Below are 13,560 nucleotides of genomic sequence, written 5' to 3' on the forward strand. Positions count from 1 at the left end.
CATACTGACAATAGATGTTAAAGATTCCGCAATACTTGAGAAGTTAAAGACCATTCCACAGTTAGGTGCAATCCCCGTCCGCTCCTTTATTACTTACGGGAAGGAGACAACAACTGGAGCGATTTTCGACGTGGAGCTTGAAATCAAGCATGCGGACCTCAAGAGTCTTTTGAGGTCATCGGTACGCATTCTTGAGATTCACCGTTTGGGGCACTCCCGATGTATCAAGTTAACGTTTGCTTCTTCGACATTACCAGCGTCTGTCAAAGTGGGCTACGTTATACACCGAGTACGACCATTCGTTCCGAGGCCTATTCAGTGCCGGAAATGTCACAAGATAGGACACGTGAGCGCTGTTTGTAGAAGGAAAGCCACCTGCTCGCGTTGCGGCGGAGAGCATGATACCACCGACTGTGAGGCGTCCTCATTTAAATGTCCCAACTGTACTGGCTCTCACGAAGCGACTTCGAAGGAATGCCCGAAAATGAAACAGGAGGTTCGTATTCTTCGAAAAATGGCAAGAGGCCAACCTTCACGTAAAGAGGCTGCTCAATCTGTTCGCCAAAGTGACCAACGCTCGCGACAGAAGCATCACAAAACCATTTCAGGAGAGCTGCCTAGCGTGGCACAGGTACCACGACCACGTCTGCTTGTGCGTGCATCGAGGACGGTAACGGCTTCTACTGATAATTCAAGGTCGACGAGAGCACGCGGCAAACATTCACCTTCACCGGCTGATACAGACACGGAATGGCCTTTGCTGCCCTCTAGGCCCACGGCCATGCCAGCGAGCACTAGCGGTCCTCTGCGCCATCAAGCCAAGAATTATAGGGCCAATAAAACCGATGACACTACAGGCAAGCAAGGAGATGAACACAATGAGGAGGAGAGTGTACAAAAAATGCTGAAGCACCTAGTAAAATCAATGCGCGTGATTCTCGGTGGTCTCGAGACTACGGCCGCTAAAAGTGCCCTACAAGTGCTCGCCGTGCTAGAGCCGCTTATCGCAGCTCTTTATATGCTATAAAGATATTGTTTGGCGCTTGTGCTGTTCACGCAGGGGAGGCCCACACCAGCTTCGTCCTAGCGCCTATATATTTAAGTTCACTCAAATTGGTGACTACAGACTTGATGCGAAACCTGATTGTGGCTTCATGGATGACATTTGTGAATGTTTATCATCAGAGTGTTGAACTTGCTTTCCCCTTTGCTCACCCCTCTTGCTATGTCATAATCATCACACCTCTATGTCCCCGTTCCCCCTCCCCCTGCGCAGAGTAGCAGGCTAGAGCACGTTAGCTCAGGCCGACCTCTCTGCTTTCTTTCAATTAAATTATCTCTCTCTCTCTCTCTCTTTGGGTTTCTACCCAATTTTCGTTTTCATTCTTGTACTCTGTAAATGTCACATTTCGACTTCTACTTGCTTTATCTTCTATATCGTTATTGTTCTTGTTCTGTATAGTATTTTACATGTTTCAGACTTTCATGCTGATCACATGGAGTAGCACGGCAGGCGTACTGTTTGGCTAACATGATGATGATCATCATCATCATGATCTGAAACCGTGGCCTGTACTCACTGTAGCGGGGATCGGCATGCACTCTAGTAGCGCAGGCAAAATGAATTGATTCAGTGTACTAGCCTACGGCGTGTTTTAAAGCACAGAAAAACTGGAAGCTTGACCTTTAGAAGGCGATCTTTCACGGTCAAAATATAGTCAGTCAGAAGCTGTTCCATAGGGTGCCGCTCTTTTCCCTGTTTTACATAATAGTTTATTGAGTTCAATTGCACTTTATGAGGACGCAGATGTATATGTTTATGGAGCCGACATTCCATGTTTTCGCTACAGCGAGTGACATGCGCTACGACATAGAACACTACTAGATTTCGCTAATGGTCAGCGAAAACGGAGTCACTTTTGATTTTGCTCGGTGGCGATCGCCTAACCACGTTCAGAGACCTCACCCAACACTACAGACTCGAAAGACGCACATTCCCGCCACCGCACGATAAATTGAACAGGAACGAGGCCGTAACATTACGCTTGCTCCAGACACACACCTACCATAGCCCCGCTATCTTACACCACTGCTATCCGAGTTTGTATCCAACAGACGCGTGTAAAACATGCGGACACAGAGCAACGCTGCGACACATGCTCTGGGAGTGTGCCGGCAACAACGGTAATCAAAGCAGCTCCGTTGTCGACGCGTCCAGAATCGCGGCTGTTGCCAGAGTAGGAGAAGGCTCGAACTCCGTTCTTCCCGACGCCGCCCCGGATGCGGGAGCCGCCGGGGACCTTCTCCGTAGGCGTCGCCGCCGCTGGGAGGCGGCTATCAGAAGTTCAGAGCTGGCAGACCAGCTCTGGGCCGTCCGGCAAGCCAAAGATGCCGCTCGAGTCCAAGAACTTCGAGCCGTCACCTGAGGCCACCACATCAAGAACTGCCGGACTATTCTTTACTAAAGTTTCTTCTTCTTCTTCTTCTTCGGATGCCCGAGATATATCTGAGGAAACGCAAGTTCTTCCGCATTGGGATCATACAGGAGAGGAAGGGGCGTCTAACCTTCGCCAGGAGCAACGACCACGTACTCACTCCCATTCACCACATTCAATGTACGCATGTTGGAAATCTTGTTCGCAATGTGCTGTTCGTCGTACACCGCGGTCTCGTTGGTGTCATTCAGTGCGTTCATGCGTTGCAGCTGGTCGTTCACGTTGTCGAAATCTTCAAGATGTTCGACTTCATGTTCCTTTGCCGAGACAGTGTCTGCGTTAGATCTTTGAATGTGTCTAGGTCGAAGGGTATGCTGCTGTATCTGTAAAGAGGTGTTTCTATGAGATACTCCAGCCTCACCTTTATCTTACCCTTTTGCCACGTACGTCAATATCGCGAGGTGCCTAAGCCACAGACGCACATTTACTGTAGCGTCACCGTCTATCTTGCGTGGAAGCGTCTGCAGCGTTCTCCTAACGTCGATGGGCACGTTCACTACTTGTCCCTTTATTCAATACTGTCCGCGTCCGTGGTACAACTGTCGAATCGCCATGAACGCGATCCTCGGAACAACACGTTCTTCCACGACGTTCAGTGGAGGAATATGGGCCGGTATGGTTGGGTACACGTAGCTGCAAGCCATAGACAGCAAGGGCAATTGACTTCCCGTACAGAAGAGAGGTCTTGCACGAAGTGCGCACGCCCAACGCACTCACATCCGCATCTTCGCGGAATGATTCCGATAGCACTGCGGTCACAGCTTGCCTTTTACTCTCATCGGTCATCGTCGAAATGCATTTAAAATCATGCTTGAACCACAGTCGATCGCAGACTGCACAACTATGTCCAAACTCCGCGTCCACAAAGAGTCCCTTGAATTTGGAATTCGCCCCGGAGAAACTCGCCCGAGGTAGCAAATCACCTTTCTGGCGCTTGGACACAGCCGCGGACTACAGCACTTGATGTTTACGAGTGGTTTCCTACGCACGATCTTCATCCGTTGGTTGCGCGCGACGTCTTCGGTTGTATTCCTGTATCTGACGTAGGCGACGTGCCTCGGACTCAGGGTCTTTGGCCGCATTCTGCGCTTTCGCACGATCCTTCTGTGCCTGCTTGTATTCGCGTTCCTGCTGTCAACGTTTTGCCGCTTGTTCTTCCAGTGTGAGCGCTCTGCGTCGTTTCGAAGTCTTCAATTTCTGGCAGCGCTCTAACGTGCGTCCAAGTTTTGTATATACCATACATGACGTCCCATTACAGGGACGCGACCCAACTACGCCAACACAAACGCCGCCGCTGTCACCGTACCTCCCATGCTTCTGCCGCTATGCTACTGCAGCCACACCCGCACCTCGAACGCGCGTGGCGTTATAACTTACAACCACAGAAGCACAAGCCACGTGCACAGACGCGGTCGACGTACTCATTCCCCGTCTCCCCCCTACCATCTCCACTGTTGCAGAGCTGTCGCCACGCTCTTTCCCCCTGTCCCCTACCCGTATGAACATCTGCAGCGCTATCGCCACACTCTGTTCCACTCCCCCCTCTCCCCAAATACGCACAGAAGCGCAGGCCACGAGCACAATCGTCTACATTCCTGTGTAATCCTATTGTCTCCATTCCTATCACCGATACGGACTTAAGAAGCCCAAGGTACCCCCGTTAGAACGCATGTGGGGGATGCATACGAGGGCTAGAAGTAGGATATGATAGGATAGATGAACAGTATTAAAAAAATAAACAGAATAATCACTAATGCTCTGGGCCCCTAGACCACGGCTCCGCTAGCTCTTGCCACATTCTCAGCACACTGGCTAGAGGTAAACAGCTTCGCTGTATTATTAGACTAATATTAGAATAGAGAATTCGTGTACATTCGAGTGTGGTACAGAGCAAGGAAATTCACGTAGTCTCAATAACACAAAACTCTCGCACTGCGATAGTGCAGTTACTTCGGAATAATGCGTAGCACATATATTTGTCTAGTATTTCAGGTTGTGACTTCAGGCGTTTTTGCCACAGAGTATACAACGCTCCGATTTTCAAAGTCCAAGGAATAATGTCACGTGGTAGTGACGGTGAAGAAAGAAGCAATACGGTGGAATACAAAACTAGCTTTTATTTGGCGAACCTGTGCCCACAAAAACAGGCTACACTTATAGCACAACGATAGCGGCGAACACGGTCGGCGATCGTCGGAAAACTGATCAGCGGGTCAAGCGCGTCGGCTTTTATAGATCAGTCGTCGAATGTTCCAGATTAACTGATGGGACCCGCGTGTCTTCCACAAAGTTCTACACCATTCGTGTCACGCGATGAAATCTGATAACACAAGGTTCGGCGACAACAGACACGCGGATAGAAGCGTCGATAACTTTCCAGAAACGTCGGATACATGCAGGCGCGTCCCTCGCTGTGGGATTACAGTTGTTAAGCGGCGAAACGTAGTTGCCCGATAAAGATAAGTACACGTGTCATTACCCCCCTCTTAGAAAGCATCGACCCGATGCTGTAAACAAACGAAAGTAACAAAGAAAAGCACTCGTAGCAAAGAAAACAAGAAACTAAAGGAAGTTCATCAGCGTCCGTAAAATGGTTTAAGGCGCACCACGTGGACCACTTCAGATCGTGCGCGGCGCCGCTGTGAGTGCGAAATGCCGTCTGGCACGACCTCATAGTCTAGTGCGCCAATACGTCGGATGACCTTGTAGGGTCCGAAATAGCGTCGCAGCAGCTTCTCAGTGAGTCCTCGCCGGCGTATCGGGGTCCATACCCAAACACGGTCGCCGGGCTGGTACTCGACGAAGCGTCGTCGGAGGTTGTAGTGTCGGCTGTCGGTACGCTGCTGGGTCTTGATCCGTAGGCGGGCGAGCTGTCGGGCTTTTTCGGCGCGCTGGAGATAGGTAGCGACGTCAAGATTCTCCTCGTCAGTGACGTGCGGCAGCATGGCGTCGAGCGTCGTCGTCGGGTTCCTGCCGTAAACCAACTTGAATGGCGTGATCTGTGTTGTTTCTTGCACCGCCGTGTTGTAGGCGAAGGTGACATACGGCAGGACCGCGTCCCACGTCTTGTGCTCGACGTCGACGTACATTGCTAGCATGTCGGCGAGGGTCTTGTTCAGGCGCTCCGTGAGACCATTCGTCTGCGGATGGTAGGCAGTTGTCCTCCTGTGGCTCGTCTGGCTGTACTGCAGAATGGCTTGGGTGAGCTCTGCTGTAAAAGCCGTTCCTCTGTCGGTGATGAGGACTTCTGGCGCACCATGTCGCAGCAGGATGTTCTCGACGAAAAATTTCGCCACTTCGGCTGCGCTGCCTTTTGGTAGAGCTTTGGTTTCAGCAAAGCGGGTGAGATAGTCCGTCGCCACGATGATCCACTTATTCCTGGATGTTGACATCGGAAACGGCCCCAACAAATCCATCCCAATCTGCTGGAATGGTCGACGAGGAGGTTCGATCGGCTGTAATAATCCTGCTGGCCTTGTCGGTGGTGTCTTGCGTCGTTGACAGTCTCTGCATGTCTTGACGTAACGGGCGACGTCGGCGGTCAGACGCGGCCAGTAGTACTTTTCCTGTATCCTCGACAGCGTCCGGGAGAATCCGAGGTGCCCAGCGGTTGGATCGTCGTGTAGGGCATGCAGTATTTCTGGACGGAGCGCTGACGGCAGCACAAGAAGGTAGCTGGCGTGGACTGGTGAGAAATTCTTCTTCACGAGCAGGTTGTTTCGTAGCGTGAACGAAGACAACACGCGCTTAAATGCCCTAGGGACAACGTCGGTGTTCCCTTTCAAATACTCGACGAGGCCTTTTAGCTCTGGGTCTGCTCGTTGCTGTTTAGTGAAGTCTTCCGCGCTTATTATCCCAAGGAAGGCGTCGTCGTCCACGTCGTCTTGCGGCGGGGGATCGATTGGGGCGCGTGATAAGCAGTCGGCGTCGGAGTGTTTTCTTCCGGACTTGTATATTACCGTTACGTCATATTCTTGTAGTCTGAGGCTCCACCGCGCCAGCCGTCCTGAAGGGTCCTTTAAGTTAGCTAGCCAACACAACGCGTGGTGGTCGCTGACGACTTTGAATGGCCTGCCATAGAGGTAAGGGCGGAATTTAGCTGTAGCCCAAATGATGGCGAGGCATTCCTTTTCAGTCGTAGAATAATTGCTTTCCGCTTTTGACAGCGACCGGCTAGCATACGATATCACCCGTTCAAGTCCTTCTTTCCTCTGGACTAGGACGGCACCGAGGCCTAGGCTACTGGCGTCAGTGTGGATTTCAATATCGGCGTCCTCGTCGAAGTGTGCAAGTACCGGCGGCGACTGCATGCGTCGTTTGAGTTCTTGAAATGCGTCGGCCTGCGGCGTTTCCCAATTGAACTCGACATCAGATTTCGTTAGATGTATTAGCGGCTCCGCGATGCGCGAAAAGTCCTTGACAAAGCGCCTATAGTAGGCACACATGCCAAGGAATCTGCGCACTGCCTTCTTGTCGATTGGCTGCGGGAACATTGCGATGGCAGCTGTCTTCTGCAGGTCGGGGCACACTCCAGATTTGCTGATGACATGGCCTAGGAATAGAAGCTCATCGTAAGCAAAGCGACACTTTTCCGGCTTCAGGGTGAGCCCTGATGACTTGATGGCCTCTAATACTGTCGCAAGCCGCTGAAGGTGATCGTCGAAATTTCCGGCGAAGACGACGACGTAATCCAAGTAAACAAGACAGGTCTGCCACTTCAATCCTGCTAAAACCGTGTCCATCACGCGCTGGAACGTTGCAGGCGCCGAGCACAGTCCAAATGGCATAACCTTGAATTCATAGAGGCCGTCTGGCGTGATGAAGGCGGTCTTTTCGCGATCCCTTTCGTCGACTTCTATTTGCCAGTAGCCAGACTTGAGGTCCATCGATGAGAAGTATTTAGCATTGCAGAGCCGATCTAATGCGTCGTCTATCCGTGGGAGGGGGTATACGTCTTTCTTCGTGATTTTGTTCAGTCGACGATAATCGACGCAGAAACGTAGGGTTCCGTCCTTTTTCTTCACTAAAACAACTGGAGACGCCCACGGGCTTTTCGACGGCTGGATGATGTCGTCGCGCAGCATTTCGTCGACTTGTTGTCTTATAGCTTCGCGTTCTCGCGTCGAAACCCGGTAAGGGCTCTGGCGTAGTGGTCGAGCGCTCTCTTCGGTGATTATGCGATGCTTTGCGACTGGTGTTTGTCGAATCCTTGATGACGTCGAAAAGCAGTCTTTGTATCGTCGAAGCAGACTTCTGAGCTGTTGCTGCTTAATCATGGGAGACTTGGATTTATGTTGAAGTCTGGCTCGGGAACTACGGTCGTCGGGGTAGATGCAACAGAATCCGAGAGGACAAAGGCATCGCTGGTTTCCTGTATTTCCTCGATGAATGCGATCGTCGTGCCCTTGTTGATGTGCTTGAACTCCTGGCTGAAGTTTGTCAGCAACACTCTCGTGTTTCCTCCGTGCAGTCGAGCGATCCCTCTTGCGACGCAAATTGCACGGTCGAGTAGTAGACGTTGGTCGCCTTCGATGACGCCTTCTACGTCAGCGGGTGTTTCGGTGCCGACCGAAATAACGATGCTGGAGCGAGGCGGGTTGCTCACTTGATCTTCGAGCGCACTCAAGGCGCGGTGACTACAAGGGCTCTCCGATGGTATCGCTTGATCTTCCGACAGCGTTATTGACTGCGACTTCAGGTCGATGATTGCGCCGTGTTGGTTCAGGAAGTCCATGCCGAGAATGACGTCTCGTGAACACTGTTGCAGGATAACGAAAGTGGCAGGGTAAGTCCGGTGATGAATGGTAATTCTTGCCGTGCAGATTCCAGTCGGCGTAATGAGGTGCCCTCCAGCGGTCCGAATTTGGGGGCCCTCCCATGCAGTCTTAACCTTCTTCAACTGGGCGGCGATGTGTCCACTCATTACGGAATAATCGGCCCCTGTGTCGACTAAGGCAGTGACTGCGTGGCCGTCGAGAAGCACGTCAAGGTCGGTGGTTCTTTGTCTGGCGTTGCAGTTAGGTCGTGGCGTCGGATCACGGCTGCGTCGTGTTGAATTGAAGCTGGAACGTCGCTTCTTCAAGTCGTCTTTCGTCGGTGTAGTCTTGGCTTCCTGACTTCGTCGGGACGGCGGCGTGTCGTCATTAGGTCGTCGAGATGGTTTCTTCGTCGTCTTCGTCGGCGGCGGAGGATCTTCGTCAGTTCGACGAACAGCAACCGCACCTCCATCGGTTGCTGCTTTTAGTTTTCCGGATATGGGCTCGCAGAGCGGCCCCGGGCTGGGCCGGTGTATGGTCGGTGCTGCGGCGACAGGTAGCGGCCTGGTGACGGCGAACGGGACGGTCGTCGAGGGCTCCACTGAGTAGCGGCGAGGTAGTCGGCGATGTCACGGGGGCGTTCACCTTCCCTCGAGCGCTGTGCGTTCACGGCGAAGCCTCGCAATCCCAGGTCGCGGTATGGGCATCGGCGGTACACGTGGCCGGCTTCGCCGCAGTGGTAGCAGAGCGGGCGGTGGTCGGGGGCGCGCCAAATGTCCGTCTTCCTCGCGTAGGTGCGCTGGGCGACGGGTGGGCGTGCTGGCGGTGGCGGACGACGGAATTGCGGCGTTACAGGGCCCTGGAGTTGTCGCGGAGGGGGCGCTTGACGGCGTGCGACGGCGGCGTAAGTCATCGCTTCTGGCTGGGGCTGCGGTAATTGTGGTTGCACCTCAGGAACTCCTAGCGATCGGTGCACCTCTTCTTTCACGATGTCGGCGATCGAGGCCACTTGAGGCTGCGACGATGGCAAGACCTTGCGCAGTTCTTCGCGCACGATGGCCCTGATGGTCTCGCATAAATCGTCCGTGGCCAGTGATTGAATTCCGGAGTAGCTTGTTGGCTTGGTGCGTCGGTCAAATTGCCGGTTCCGCAATTCCAGTGTCTTCTCGATGCTCGTCGCCTCACGAAGAAACTCGTCGACGGTCTTCGGTGGGCTTCTTACCATACCGGCGAAAAGTTCCTCCTTGACACCACGCATCAGTAGACGTACTTTCTTCTCCTCGGACATTTCTGGGTCGGCGTGGCGGAACAGACGGCTCATTTCCTCAGTGAAAATCGCGATCGTCTCATTCGGCAGCTGCGCTCTTGTCTCCAGTAGAGCTTGGGCTCGCTCTTTTCGCAGGACGCTTTGAAATGTTTGCAGGAAGCCGCTTCGGAAGAGGTCCCACGTCGTCAAGGTGGCTTCTCGATTCTCGAACCACGTCTTGGCGGCGTCCTCCAGTGCGAAATAGACATGGCGTAGCTTGTCGTCGCTTGCCCAGTTGTTAAACGTAGCGACCCTCTCATACGTTTCCAGCCAGGTTTCCGGGTCCTCAAATGTGGAACCGCGGAACGTCGGTGGTTCCCTCGGCTGCTGCAGCACGATGGGGGACGCTGGGGCTGCCATTGCGGTTGCCTTGGCCACAATCTTCTTGGTCTTCTCAGGTAAAAGTCCGTGCTCCGGGGGCAGCTGTTGAAGACGGCGGCTTGCTCGGTGGTCCGGGACTACGTTGGTGTTCTGTTTGCGGTCTGGGCTGGGATCACGGCTTGTCGGGGGCGTCCTGTACATGGACGAAAAGCACCTCCACCAGATGTCACGTGGTAGTGACGGTGAAGAAAGAAGCAATACGGTGGAATACAAAACTAGCTTTTATTGGGCGAACCTGTGCCCACAAAAACAGGCTACACTTATAGCACAACGATAGCGGCGAACACGGTCGGCGATCGTCGGAAAACTGATCAGCGGGTCAAGCGCGTCGGCTTTTATAGATCAGTCGTCGAATGTTCCAGATTAACTGATGGGACCCGCGTGTCTTCCACAAAGTTCTACACCATTCGTGTCACGCGATGAAATCTGATAACACAAGGTTCGGCGACAACAGACACGCGGATAGAAGCGTCGATAACTTTCCAGAAACGTCGGATACATGCAGGCGCGTCCCTCGCTGTGGGATTACAGTTGTTAAGCGGCGAAACGTAGTTGCCCGATAAAGATAAGTACACGTGTCATTATTTTCTAAACGCTTCAAGGGAGGGAGTCAGGGCAAACAATCATTGCGATTTGATTGCATGTAGAATCGATCAATTTGCCAAGTCACACAGCCATTTGTAGCCATAAAGGCGAAATATAGACGGGTACGGCTGTTATCAATCATTCACATAATGGCTGGACTACCACAACTTGCAGCTCCCACAAACATATAGCGCCAAAATTTGCTCTAGTATATTTTGTAGGAAATTGTACTGTACGGGGTGATAGAAAAGAATAGCCCAGGGATGAAGCCTTCATAGACACAGATGCTAGAAATCTTAGGCGTACGTATGAAGGCTGCCTCAGAAGGAGCGTTGCGAGGTGCGCACATGTCTGAGTGGCAAAATTGCTTGCATGTGCCAGCTGTGCAGGGTGGCTGTTACTTCTGTCAATGACGGCCGTTCGCTGTATTGAAACACATGCATTCACCTGCTTCTCCGCTAGCATCTAAGACATACGGTTAAAAAGACAAGCGTTGTGAGCTCCGTAATGAAGTACCGCTGCTTCTGTTTTACTGTTCTCGCAGTAATTGAAAGAACAATTGGTCGTCCACCGTGGGCACACTGATAACCACGATGGAGGCCAAACGAGAAGGCAAAGGTGATAATGCACCCGAAGCGTCGGCCACGAAAGAGTTATGAGGGTGTGGCTGCAAGTGTTATATATGGGAATATATTGTATAATGTTAATTAACTATAAAAGCAGAACCATCGCACCTTATCTGAATCCAAATCGTTCTGACTGAAGTGGTGAAACAACTATGTACAAAGGCGACATTGTTGTATGATGTTAAGTAACTATCAAGGCAGAACCAACGCACCTTCTTGGAATTTACATGCAGCTAAGCTTTGTTTATATGCACAGGCCTGCGTTGTTCCTGCGTCATTGCAATGTCAGTGGAAGTTCATAGCGAAGGCCCTCGTCCAAACGGATTCATCCGTGTTGCAGGCTGTGCAAACGCCGGCAGCCTCAGCTCGGTTGCGCGCACATTACTTACTCTTGCGCAGCCGTTTGTTTGTTTGTTTGTTTGTTTGTTTGTTTGTTTGTTTTACTGTTGTGCGTCTAAAGGGAAGTAAGTTCAGTTTGGAACACCCATGCAACACAGTGTGAAACCCGCGGCGACCACTTTAAAGACGTAGTTGGCGTTGACACAATAACAGTATACGTGCGGTTGTGGCCCCAAGGCTTGAACGTCGGATTTCTCTTCTGTGGTATTTAGGTTCGATCCCGCCATCATGCACTTAATTCTGTTTTTTAATTATAAGCTATTCAGCACGACTGCACCAGCACCCAGCAACACTCAGCAGCTACGGTCAGCAAAGTCCAGAAGGGTTCACAAAGAAATATTCGCTTCAAAGGAGCACGTATATTGCGAACATTTTGTGTAATTGAAAAGTTAACTCGCTATCCCGGCCATGCAAAAGTGGATGCCCAGCGAAGCTGTTGCAAAGCCACTACACCTGTTGATGGGTGTGTGGAATGTTTAATTACTTTTGAATGACACTAATGATAAACACTTTGTGATCACTGTCGTTTCTCTAGAGCCCTAACTCTGCGTGACCTACCCATCGCAGTGCTTCAGCGAGAGTCTATGGTAGCTGCAATCGTGTTGGTTTCGCCAGCATAGGAATTATGGCAAGTACATGGAACTACATCTCCAAGCTTGCAGTGGCGCCTGACACCGGCAGAAGATACTGAGAGTCAGTGCCCCAATGCTAATCGAGGTGCAAGCAAATTAAGAACACCCACTGAGCTTCAACAAAACATACTCCCTCACCAGAATAGGAATGGGCCTCCCTGGTGCACTATGGCCCTCAACTCCCAGCAGCTGCGGAGCCCCTAAGCAAAGCGGCAGTCAGACCTGTAACGCAGCAGAGGGTGCTAAGAATTTCTGGACCTGGACAGGCCGCCAATGGAAACTGACAGTGGCAACACTTTACACCCGAACTCTCTCCAATAAGGCTGGCTTAGCAGGACTCGCTGAGGAACTATCAGTCATTGTTTGAGACATCATTAACCTTAGTGCAGTTAGAAGAACTGGTGAGGCTTGTACAGTGCTGATCAATGGCCATGTTCTCTGCTCTAGAGGGCTCCCAGATAAGAAGAAGCAATACGGGGTAGGATTCTTAATCCATAAGGACTTAGTGGATAACATTGACGAATTCTACAGCATTATTGAGCGGGTAGCTGAAGTCGTAATAAAGCTGAAAAAGAGGTACAGAATAAAGGTATTACAGGTCTACGCTCCAAACTCCAGTCATGATGACGATGAAATAGTTTTATGAGGATGTTACATCAGCGATGAGAAAAGTGCGAACTCAGCACACTGTAGTAATGGGCGACTTCAATGCAAAAGTACGGAAAATTCAGGATGGTGAAGAAGCAATTTGCAACTACGGCGTCGATTCTAGAAACGCTAGAGGAAAGACGCGGGTAGAATTCGTGGAAATGAAGGAGCTGCGAATAATGTACACATTCTTCGGGAAGCGTAGCAACCGAAAGTTTTACTGGAAAAGTCGTTGTGGTGAAACAAGAAAATAAATAGATTTTATACTTTCTGCTGATCCCAGCATGGTTCAGAGAGAGAGAGAGAGAAGGGAAGAAGTAAAGGCAGAGAGGTTAACCAGACTTAGTCCAGTTTGTTACCCTACACGTGAGGAGGGGAATGGGCAGTGAAAGAGGGAAAGAGAAAAGTTAGGTGTAGGATGTCTATAGTCGGGCACTCAAGTCTGTTGCCTTCAGGTAGTGAAAAGGCGCGCGAACTGCTTTGCAGGATATTGAAGTGTTAGGTAGGGTAAATTGCAGTGATCATAGCTTAGTTAGGCCTAGGATTCACGTCAATTTGAAGAGAGAAAGAGTAAAATTGGTCAAGGAGAAACAGGTCAACCTAGACGCGTTAAGGGTAAAAGCAAACCAATTCAGTCTCGTACTTGCAAACAAATATGCATCCTTATAACAGAGAGACGAAGATGACATTGAGGTAATGAATGAAAACGTAACTAGGCTGGCTTCATAAGTA

The sequence above is a fragment of the Dermacentor variabilis genome, chromosome 3, assembly GCF_050947875.1.
Source record: "Dermacentor variabilis isolate Ectoservices chromosome 3, ASM5094787v1, whole genome shotgun sequence".
NCBI lineage: Eukaryota > Metazoa > Arthropoda > Arachnida > Ixodida > Ixodidae > Dermacentor > Dermacentor variabilis.